Source organism: Palaemon carinicauda, chromosome 2, assembly GCF_036898095.1.
Source record: "Palaemon carinicauda isolate YSFRI2023 chromosome 2, ASM3689809v2, whole genome shotgun sequence".
Lineage (NCBI taxonomy): Eukaryota > Metazoa > Arthropoda > Malacostraca > Decapoda > Palaemonidae > Palaemon > Palaemon carinicauda.
This window is the reverse complement of record NC_090726.1, coordinates 135719994-135732357: the sequence shown is the minus strand read 5'-3', so window position 1 is coordinate 135732357 and position 12364 is coordinate 135719994. Positions and strand designations below refer to the sequence as shown.

Sequence of the window (12364 nt, the reverse complement as noted above, 5' to 3'; positions counted from 1 at the left end):
TAACCTTTAGGTCTCCAGAATTCTAACTCCTGGCACGAATATCCTTAAAATTTCTCTTAAGGATATCACATAATATCAGGGGACGTATATCTCGATACGACACATAGCAATCTTCACCCTGAATAGTGTTTTCGTTTCGAGGGGGAAGAGTGGCAAAAATAGAAGGGGAGCCGTTATCAAGGTTACCCTTCCTCCCGTACTACTATTGAGTATCTTGATGGCGCTGTATCCAAGATGGCGCTCATTCCTATTTTTGTAGTGATTTCGCACAGTGGTGTTCCCTGTTGATCTAACGTTTTGATCGCTTTTAAGAGGATTTGATATGCAATCTCCAGTCTCTTTTGCCACTGTGTATAATTTTTAGCTCCTGCTTCACAGTGAAATTAGAGTAATTTATTGTGTTAAGGAGCTAGGCCTGTCACCGGAAGCGCCATGGGCTCTGTCGTTCGTTATGCATGTGTTATTTAGCTAAGAGAACGACTTTCCCGGTTGTAATAGCATTAATAAGTTATGAAAGCTATTTAGGCACAATTATACTAGTAAAGATATATATTTCATGTATAATTTCCTCTTCCTTTTGTTGATCGTATACGTTAGAGTTTCGGCGATTTAGGTAACTGAGAACTCGTCTTGTTCTAGGCTACCTAGCTTAGGTGCTGTAGTATACTTTCAGACATTATCCCCGTTTACCCTCGTGTATCGTTTTATTGATTCAACGGGAGACAGTACATCTCCTAGAATTATATAACTCGATACTTGTCTCCTGTGGAGATTTAAGGGTAATCCCTCCTTCCCTCTGAGTGCCGCCGCAGGTGGCAACCCTATCGGGTCTTGCCATAGAGTAGTTCACTCCAGCTTGACTAGGCTAGGGTTTTATGTCTTCCACCTTTGCCGTCGAGATCCCGGCTTTGGTTTTTGACAGAACCTCAGAGTATTCAGTCTTTCTGCCGGCGGCAGAGCAGCAGGGTGAGTAGTCACTCCCCTGCCAGCTTACAGCTGCCGGCATAGGAGGCTAAGCCTCCCTAGGCCGCACCTGAAGTGGTAGTATGATGCCGCCACCTTCTCCCCTGCGGTCTAGAAGACTAGTCCTGTGTCGGCAGACCCTAGGCTGAAGAATAGTATTCTTCTGCCGCCTAGGATGTCGCCGATACTGAAACTTTGTTTCTCTCTTGTGTGCAGGTGGCGGCAATCCTGCCGCCTTCTTTTACACTTGATAGAATTGGTAGACCCTAGGCTGAAGAATAGTTATTCTTCTGCCGCCTAGGATGGCGCCGATACTGTAACATTGTTTCACTCTTGTGTGGAAGTGGCGGCAATCCTGCCACCTTCTTCTACACTTGATACAGGACCCTTTTCCCTTCCCCTCTCTGTCCTTTAGCGATGACTTAGCCATCACAATCCTGTGGCTGTTGTCCTGCAATCTCACCGCTTGCCGGGTGTGTTGCGGGGCCGGCCAGGCTCCTACATAGGCAGCTGTTTAGTCACTCAGTCTTTCCCTTATGGACACAAGGCTCTGGGAAGGTTGTGCCGGCTATGACGGCTGCTGGTGGGAGACCCTTCTGCTGTTGAAGGTTCTTCAGTCCTCCCTTGGACTGCCATCCACATTCCTGAAACCGGCAATGCCGGCAACGGGTCTTGCGGCTGGATGGAAGCCTGGATGATGCATTCTCCCCTTCCATTTGAACCCTCTTTCTGGAGGAAGGCAGTAAGGTTATATACTTACACCCTTATTTATTGTAAACATACATTTTAATAAGGCAGCCCTTCACTCCATGCTTTTTCTCTCTCTGTCAGCTAGTGCCGCCAGGCACTAACCCAGCCAGCAGCATGTCGGCTGGGCCGGTGCCACTAGGTACTAGACCTGCCGCCAAGATGCCGGCTGAACTACAGTATATGATTATACAATAGCCAGTATATTTGCAGTATAGTATATACTGCAGATAGAAAACTATTGTATATATTATACAGTAGTTAATTTCCAACATATTTTGTGTATCCTTGCACAGTCTTTTGCTGAGACCAATCCTATATTGAAAGAATAGAATTCCTTCAATACTCTGATTAGAAATCAGTTAATAACTTACCCTACAATATTAAATAGTTTAGAAGGGTCAGTGGTAGTACACTTTTCTATCCCTAGAGGTTAGAACCCTTCTCTTTTGAGTTTTTCCTGATCAGGAAACTCTATAGTCTTAATATTGGAAGGGGAGGTCACAGCAATTGGCTGGGAGGGATACACAAGTATGTATCTTTTCTAAATTCTAGTCCAGCCGGCGACATGCCGGCCGGACTGTGCCGCCAGGTGCTAGCCGTGCTGGCAACACGCCGGTGAACTACAGCATATGATTATACAGTAGCCAGTATATTTGCAGTATAGTATATACTGCAAACATAAAACTATAGTATTTATTATACAGTAGTTAATTTCCAACATACTTTGTGTACCCTTGTACAGTCTTTTGCTGAGACCAATCCTATATTGAAAGAATAGAATTCCTTCAATACTCTGATTGGAAATCAGTTAATACTTACCCCACAATATTAAATAATTAGAAGGGTCAGTGGCAGTGTACACTTTTTCTATCCCTAGAAGTTAGAACCCTTCTCTTTTGAGTTGCCCTGATAAAGGAAACTCTATATCTTTAATATTGGGGGAAGGTCACAGCAATTGGCTGGGAGGAATACATAAGTATGTGTCTTTCCCTATTTCTTTCTAGTTTATTATCCTAAGCTATAATGATTAAAATATGAATATTTGCATATCTTTATCATGTGAGATAAACAATTGCATACTCATTTTATTTTCCTTTCTTTACAGGAGGAACCCCAGATGAAATGCGATGCGATCTTCTGCAACCATAGGAGTAGGAACTTCTACGGTCACAAAGCGTGCAGGTCTCATGCCCCCTGCACCATCATTACCGAATCCCTGCAATATTGGGACCCCCAAGTCTGCAATATCTGCCGGACCTTGGTGACCGAAGGTTTCGACGACCCCAACGGAGTCGAGGGATGCGGTATGTGAAAAGCTGCGCAAGTGGTTAAGGGGGTTCCAGAAGAACTCTCCGGGACCATACCTACCTAACGGTAGGATGCGTAGCTTGCTGTTCCCGAAAGCGGGTAGTGAAATGGTTGTGCCCCAAGCACGACTCTGACCTCCCTGCGTCCAGATTGCCATCGAGACTGATGTCAGGGAGGCGTTGCAAAGTATGGACATCCACCAGGAGGTAAGGATGTCGGAAGTGTCTATGGACACTGAAAAGGATCTATTAAAGGATCATCACGAGGAGGAGTCTACTCTACCTCTGGAAGAAGATGATGATGTTGAGTCAGAGTTCCTTCCATCTGTGCCGGCACCGGAGCCATTATCTTCGACGTCTTCACCTTCCACCCCTCCATTGGACAACATGAGCCAGGCACTGGCCCATCTTACGGATTTAATGGAGAACATTCGCAAACGAGGTGATGCAAGGGAAGTGAAATTCGAGAGAGAGCTCCGTGAAGCTCCAATTATCGCCTCCCGAGGGTCATACAAGCGACCCAGAGGCCAAGACCTCCCGATCTGCTCCAAAACCAATCCCTGGAGGTATGCGGAGTTTATGCCGATTTCGAACGGCAAACTCTACATCTCCGAGAAGATGGGAGCTGTCCCCTTAGACGACATCCAGTTTTAGCCAAGCTTAAACGCTTACCCTGATTGCTTCATTTGACTGAAGCATGAACCAACGCCAAAAGAGGAGACGGAACCGAAGGAGGTCATGGTTTTCGACCACGATAAGGCACAGGCTCTCTTGTCAAGTAGCCTGAGAAAGGCGGGCTATTCGGTGTCGAAAGTGTCTGCCTTGAGCAAGAAACACCCTACCTTTCTTGCTCCTGCTTCAATAGCCTTCCCCTTTATGTTGAAGGCATTTAAATCTGTTGCCAAGGCAGTGGAGGCAGGCAAACCATGCCCTGCACTAGAGGAGTGCAGGCCTCTGTCATTAGCCTTGCCTATGCAGGAGAAGGAATGTAAGGAAATCCACCTAACCTTCTCATTAGGGAAACTGGACGCTGACATCGCTGGACGACAGTGTAGTGAGAATCTCCCCAAACTTTCTTGTGGCAGGATGTTCAAGAATAAGCCCCACACCCTGAATCACACCTACTGACAATTGTCCCACAACACAAACTTTCCCCTTACTTTATCAACTGGACTCTTGGACAGAAGGAAAATTGAAACAAAACATATCCTTAAAACTATATTTCTTAAACTAAAATAAATCATAAACTATCCACAATCAAAATAAACACTTAAAACTAATCAAAACTTAACACTATATATATATATAAGAACCAAAACACCATTCATATAAACTCCCCAAAAAAACCCTAACAAACTTAAAATTAAACATCACACCAACACCAATATTTGTTTATGTGTGGACCACTTTGTCCACACAAGGGCCAACAGTCATTAAAAGCCTAAAACCACAACTCTGCAGCAACCGGATCACTGTTAAATATCAGTACACATATGTATTAGTTGGTTTGGGTTGTGCGCGTTATCCTCATCATCATCATCATCATCGTCAATCGAAATACAAAAGCACAATCAAATCCGGTTCTTGAACACAATCCAGGTCATCTACAGTCTAAGTATAATCGATTACAGGCCAGGTCAGCAACTAAAGATCGTCATTCAAAATCATTTTAATCTCTCCAAAGGAGGAATTACGGCCTGAAAAATGAAAAAAGAAAAACACTTACAAACACTCCTAACTAACTGAACTATCGCACTATAATCAAAGATAAATAATAAATTGTTCCTATCATTCACAATCACAACAAGCAAATATAAACAAAACTGTACTTACTCAGAAAATCAATGAACACTTCCACGCTGGTAATAAAGAATAATAAATATAATCCTGCATTCACACCAGCCTCTAGCTGCAGTCAAAATCAAAATAAGCATTCACCCAAGACATTCACCACTGTCGTAACCTAACTAAAAACATAAACAAACAATCTCATTTATACCAACAGTCTTTCTCACCACAAACAATCGATACACTCTCTCTCTCTCTCTCTCTCTCTCTCTCTCTCTCTCTCTCTCTCTCTCTCTCTCTCTCTCTCTCTCTCTCTCTCTCTCTCTTCCTTTCCCCACTTACTTTGCCAAATCCTACTATATTTTCACACAACCACTTACAGTATTTTTTTCATTACCCAGTAGCAGTCGGGAACGGGACCTCTACTCCGAGTAACTGGGCCTCCATATACTCTCATTCACTTCTTCCTTATCACAATCATTCACTACATTATCACTATTCCTATCTAAATCTCTATCATCTAATATATCTTGTACAATCATATCTACCTCGTTCTCATCTGGCCCTAAAATTACACTCATTTCTGTAAACAGTTCATCCATTTCATCAAAAAACATTCTAAACTTTAGCAAAAGATTCATTCATGCTACTTATCATTCTCCTATCTCTCACTCTTGCGTTATTCATTCTTTCTTTTACATCATCTAACGAAAAGCCAAACGCACTATAAGTATCATTCATACTCAGCCACGTTTCATCTTTATTAATACATTTATCTTCCACACTCACTTGCACATATACACCCTTGTCATACTTATTCGTATTCTTACCTATACCTATAAATTTCCCTTGCACTTTCTCCTCACCTTAAACTTTCAAATGCCTCTTTTTCCTATATTCAACTAACACTAATTGTTTATTTTCCAGCCCTAACTTCTCATGCATACTAGATTCATACTTGCTCATTTTCAACCAATTATTCATCCCATTCTCACAAACATTGATCCTATTCCTTCCACACACACAGGAGGACTCACCCAGCTGAACCCTCTTACACTCTAGTTTCCCGAACATCCTGGCTGACTTAATCCCTTCCTCCTACATACTCTAGCTACATGCCCATCTGCACCACATTCAGTACACTTACCCCGCGGCTCCTTGCACATTCTAGCATAATGACCATCCTTACCACAAATCACATTCATACGATTACTACGACATCCACTCGCTATGTGCCCAGTCATACCACACCGATAACATTTTACGCCTTTCTCTTTCTTGCACTCGCTAATTCTATGCTCTACCTCACCACATCCAAAACAAGCACCTAGAGCCCATATACACTCATTCTTCTTATGTCCTACTTTCCCACATCTATAACACTTCTCTTCACGGATACAACTACCTGGCCTACCTTGCTGCGCACTAGCACTCCTATCCCTCCAAACCTGATTCCCTTGCCTAAACCCTTCCTTTGTCCTTACAGGTATTCCCACATTACTCGCCCTAACACTCCTATCTACTACACTATCAGCTACCCTCATCGGTCCTCTCATAACAGCATCTTTAAAACTAACAAATTCTGGCACACTTTCCTCCATTCCAGTTCTTACACTTACAGATTTGCTTTCTTTCATACACCTATCCAACTCGTAATCCTCAACTCTCTCTAAAATATCATTCCATGTCAGTCTTTCTTTCGTCCACCTCATTTTCTCCTTCCGTTTCAAATTAATAAACTCAGCAACATTCTCAGGTACAGTAGCCAAAAACTTCTTCATTAATTCCTTATTCTCATTTCTGCCTTCATCCCCATACTTCTTCCTAGCTAACGTTTCTAACCTACATACATACATCGATATCGCTTCTCCTACATTCATCCGTGCCTCATCAAAATCATTCTTATGCTTATACCTAACACTCCCTTTCATACGTTTCACCTGCTCAATTATTCTCTTTTTCACACTTTCATAATCAACATCCTCTACACTCATTATAACACCATACATCGTCAATAAATACCCAGTCAAATATTCTCCTAACTCCCTAGCCCAAACTCTCTTACTATCACCATACTTATCCTGACAATACTTCTCATACTCCCTAAAAAAATCATATACATCCCTACTGCTATGCTCATTGAAACTTTCACGCCGAGGTACCTCTCTCATAAACACAGTCTTACACACATCACGTTCATTCTCACTGATATCATCACTGCCTACTCCCTTGTTACCTTCTTCCTCATTTGAATATAATGAATCCACTTCAACACTTAAATTCCTATCCTTAATCATTCCCTTCTTACCCTTTTTCTTACTTACCACTTCCACCCATTCACGATTATCCTTGCTATCATCCTGACACTTTTTCTTCTCTTTCTTCACATCACTTTTACATTTCTTCTCATTCTTCCTATCATATTTCTGTTCATCCTTACTATGCTTAATTCCCTTATCTTCAATCTCACTATCACTATTACTATTACTATCACTATCACTTCCTTTGCCATTATCACCTACCTTAACCTTCTCTTCCACCAGCAACCCTTTACCCGTAGCAGAGGCCACTCCTCCGACTGCTCCTTCACCCATGAAAGTTTTCATCATTCCCATTACTTGCCCCATCATAGCTTCCAATCGTTTCTCCATTCGTTCTTCATTCTCTCGCATCCTCATCTCAACACCCTCTTCCACTCTCTCTACAGTCCCCTGAATTTCCCTCAGTTTCTTTTGCATCTCTTCATTCTCACAGTTCAACCTCTCATTCTCTACTAGCAACCTCTCCTCACGCTCCTTACTCAGCCGCAATTCCTCCTTCAAAACCCTTAATTGCTCCTCCATTTTTCATCAACCTTATATCTAATTCCTAATCCTAATTCACTCCTTTGTCCAACAGTCCAGCTTCCAATCCCACCTCGGCAGTCCCTGTTCGGGCGCCAAAATAATGTGGCGGGATGTTGCAAGAACAAGCCCCACACCCTGAATCACACCTATTGACAATTGTCCCACAACACAAACTTTCCCTTACTTTATCAACTGGACTCTTGGACAGAAGGAAAATTGAAACAAAACATATCCTTAAAACTATATTTCTTAAACTAAAATAAATCATAAACTATCCGCAATCAAAATAAACACTTAAAACTAATCAAAACTTAACACTATATATATATATATAAGAACCAAAACACCATTCATATAAACCCCCCCCCAAAAAAAACCCTAACAAACTTGAAATTAAACGTCACACCAACACCAATATTTGTTTATGTGTGGACCACTTTGTCCACACAAGGGCCAACAGTCATTAAAAGCCTAAAACCACAACTCTGCAGCAACCGGATCACTGTTAAATATCAGTACACATATGTATTAGTTGGTTTGGGTTGTGCGCGTTATCCTCATCATCATCATCATCGTCAATCGAAATACAAAAGCACAATCAAATCCGGTTCTTGAACACAATCCAGGTCATCTACAGTCGGTCAATCCACAAGAGCAGTCTAAGTATAATCGATTACAGGCCAGGTCAGCAACTAAAGATCGTCATTCAAAATCAATTTAATCTCTCCAAAGGAGGAATTACGGCCTGAAAAATGAAAAAAGAAAAACACTTACGAACACTCCTAACTAACTGGACTATCGCACTATAATCAAAGATAAATAATAAATTGTTCCTATCATTCACAATCACGACAAGCAAATATAAACAAAACTGTACTTACTCAGAAAACCAATGAACACTTCCACGCTGGTAATAAAGAATAATAAATATAATCCAGCATTCACACCAGCCTCTAGCTGCAGTCAAAATCAAAATAAGCATTCACCCAAGATATTCTCATTTATACCAACAGTCTTTCTCACCACAAACAATCGATACACTAACTACCTCTCTCTCTCTCTCTCTCTCTCTCTCTCTCTCTCTCTCTCTCTCTCTCTCTCTCTCTCTCTCTCTCTCAGGATTTGGCAAAAAAAAAAAATAAAAATAAAAAAAAAATAAATCCTCCACATTCTGACTTCCTCTTGTGCAAGGAACAAAAGACGAAGGAGAGACTTGTGGCCTCTTTATCCCTACAAAACTGCATAGAGATGTGTGCAAGCCAACGAAGTACCCCAGACATGCTCATGGTCCTGGCCAAAATGCATATGGCCACCCTAGTAAAGGACCTGTATGCTTTCATGAAGGCTAGGAGAGTCTGTAGAGAGTTCGTGTTTGCTGCTGCAACAGTGAAACGTGAACCCAGGAAGCTGATATCTTCTAACATCTGGGGTAGAGACCTCTTCCCGAACGAAGTAGTCAAAGAGGTAATCTAGAAAGCCATCACGGAGAATAGGAACCTTCTCCAGAAGTGGGGCATCTCTTCAAAGAGGAAGTCTTCCCCGGATGCGGGTCCCCAACCTAAAAGGAAGACGAAGAAGTCTAGACTTCCCCCTCGGCCTGCTCAACAACATCCCACAGTTACTATGACCGCGGTGCCCCAAGTGGTGGCCCAAACACAGACCACCTTCCAAGTGGTGCCTCAACAGCTTGTTGCCCAGTCACCAGCATTCAATCCTGGGTTTGAGCGGCAGACCACTACCTCTCGGTTGAAAGGTAAAGGATTCCTCTAGACATCCCTCAAGAAGTAAGGGAGGATGCGGTCGAGGAGGTATACCCTCCGATCAATTGAAGCAAGGAGACGCTTCCGGTAGGAGGGAGGCTCCAACAATTTCAGGATCGTTGAACCTTCGATCCTTGGGCCCACGGCCTAATCAAGATTGGACTAGGATAGAAACGGAACAAGTCTCCACCATCATTTCCTCAATTCTTCCAACACTCCAACCCCACATTAGAAGAATATACCCTATAGCTCTTGAGCATACAGGTTATAAGGAAAGCAAAGTCCATCAAATTCCAGGAAAGGCTGTTTTGTGTTCCCAAGAAGGACTCAGAAAAACTCAGAGTCATTCTGGACTTGTCGCCACTCAACAAGTTCATAAAAAACAGCAAGTTCAGGATGTTAATCCTTCAACACATAAGGACCCTGTTACAAAAAGGGGCGTTCACAGTCTCGATAGACCTGACAGATGCCTATTGGCACCTTCTAGTCAGTCGCCCCCTCTCCTCCTACCTAGGATTCAAGTTACAGATGATAAAGTGTGTTCTAAGAGCCATACCCTTCGGACTAAACATAGTCCCAAGTATCTTCATGAAACTTGCAGACGCAGTCGTGCAACAACTACGCCTAGAAGGTGTTCAGGTAGCATTTTACCTGGACAACTGGCTGGTGTGGGCAGCATCCGAAACGGCTTGTCTGCAAGCATCCAAAGAAGTGATCCAGTTCCTGGAACATCTGGGATGCAAAATCAACTTCAAGAAGTGTCGACTCTCTCCAGTTCAAGGGTTTCAATGGTTGGAAAGCCATTGGAACCTGAGGTCACATCGTCTCTTCATTCCCTCAGGGAAGAGGAGGGAGATCGCAGGGTCTGTCAAGAGACTACTGTAATCCGACAGGATTTCAAGACGCCAACAGGAAAGAGTGCTGGGCTCTCTCCAGTTCGCAGCAGTAACAGACCCAGTGCTAAGAGCACAGCTGAAAGATGCGCCAGGAGTCTGGAGAAGATACGCATCAAACGCTCGAAGGGATCTAAAATGACTGATACCGGCCTTATTACAATCACTTCTCAACCCTTGGTTGAAGGCCAAGAGCCTAATGAGGACCGTGCCCTTGCAACCACCTCTGCCGTTGATGACCATCCACATGGATGCCTCGACGGAAGAATGAGGAGTTCACTCCCATCAAAGGAAAGTCCAAGGGACTTGGTCATCTCTGTTCAAGGCCTTTCTCATCAACATTTTGGAAGACATGGCAGTCCTCTTGACGTTGGGAAAACTCTCCCCTCGCAGATCAGTCCACATCAGGCTGATCTTGGACAGTGAAGTGAGAGTGAGATGTCTGAACCAACAAGGCTTGAGATCGTCCCATATCATCCATGTGATATTAGCCATCCTTTGTCTAGAGAGATGGCACCTATCAGCAGTTCACTTACAAAGGTTCCGCAATGTGACAGCGGATGCCCTATTCAGGCTCAAGCCGATAGAGTCAGAATGGTCCCCAGACGCAGACTCGTTCTCTTCCCTCTTGGAACAAGTCCCGGAACTGCGACATCAAGAAACTACCTTGATACGTAGTCCCATACGAGGACCCTCTAGAGGAGATAACGGACACCATGTCCCTAGTTTGGAACGAATGGATCTGGAATTTCCTGTTCCTTCCATCCAATCTCCTACTGAAGGTCCTCAACAAACTGAGATCCTTCCAGGGAACGGCAGCTCTAGTGGCCCCTAAGTGGCCCAAGAGCAACTGGTTCCCTCTAGTGATGGAACTGAGGCTGAGGCTGGTCCTTGTACCGAACCCAGCACTATCTCAACGGGTTCAAAAGTCGACTGTCTTCGCTTCATCACAGAGAACCCAAAACCTTCATTTCATGATTTTCTCACCCTAGCGGTTAAAAAAAGATTTGGGATCTCAAAAGGCAGTATAGACTTCTCAGAAGAATACAAGTCTAAGTCAACTAGAAGACAATATGAATCATCTTGGAAAAAGCGGGTTGCTTTTGTGAAAGCAAAAGGACCGAAAGAAATTTCAATAGACTTCTGTCTGTCCTTCTTTATCCACCTTCATAAACAAGGTCTGGCAGCCAACACGATAACTACGTGCAAGTCAGCCCTGACTAGCCCTCTTCTGTACGCCTTTCAAGTGGACCTGACGAACGAAATCTTTAACAAGATCCCGAAGGCATGCGCTAGACTTAGGCCTGCAGCTCCTCCGAAGCCCATTTCATTGTCTTTGGACAAGGTCGTACATTACGCTTCATCTGTGAACAATGAAGATTGTTCTCTCAAGGATTTAACCCAGAAGGTTATTTTCCTGTTCGCTACAGCCTCAGGGGCTAGAGTTAGTGAAATAGTAGCCCTATCAAGAAATGAAGGCCACATTCAGTTCACAGAAGTGGGAGAACTGAATCTCTTTCCTGATCCAGCCTTTCTTGCCAAGAACGAGCTACCCACTAAGAGATGGGGTCCCTGGAGAATCTGCCCTCTGAAGGAAGATGTCTCTCTGTGTCCAGTAGAGTGTCTAAAGGTCTATCTTCATAGAACTTCAGACTTCAGGGGACGACAGCTCTTCAAAGGAGAAACTTCAGGATCAAACTTATCCCTAAAACAACTGAGAGCGAGGCTCACCTACTTCATTCGCAGAGCGGATCCTGACAGTACACCTGCAGGTCATGATCCAAGAAAAATTGCTTCATCACTGAACTTTTTTCAGTATATGGACTTTGAGCGACTTCGCTCATATACCGGATGGAAATTATCCAGAGTGTTCTACAAACACTACGCAAAGCAAGTCCACGAATTGAAGCATTATGTGGTGGCGGCAGGTAGTGTATTAAAACCTGTCGTCTAGTGCTGCGATGAACAGTTAATTAATTGGGACTATCAATTAGTGTGAAAATGTGTTGACACTTCCAGTGCGATACCTTTTAAGTGAGTGTCACCATGGTGACACT

The 12364-nt window shown here is 43.4% G+C and overlaps 1 protein-coding gene across 1 annotated transcript in view; it reads left to right on the top strand.

The window, feature by feature from the left end:
- LOC137627261 (mutS protein homolog 5-like) overlaps positions 1 to 12364 on the top strand; it is a 134018-nt gene that overhangs the window by 66999 nt on the left and 54655 nt on the right. The window lies entirely within an intron of this gene.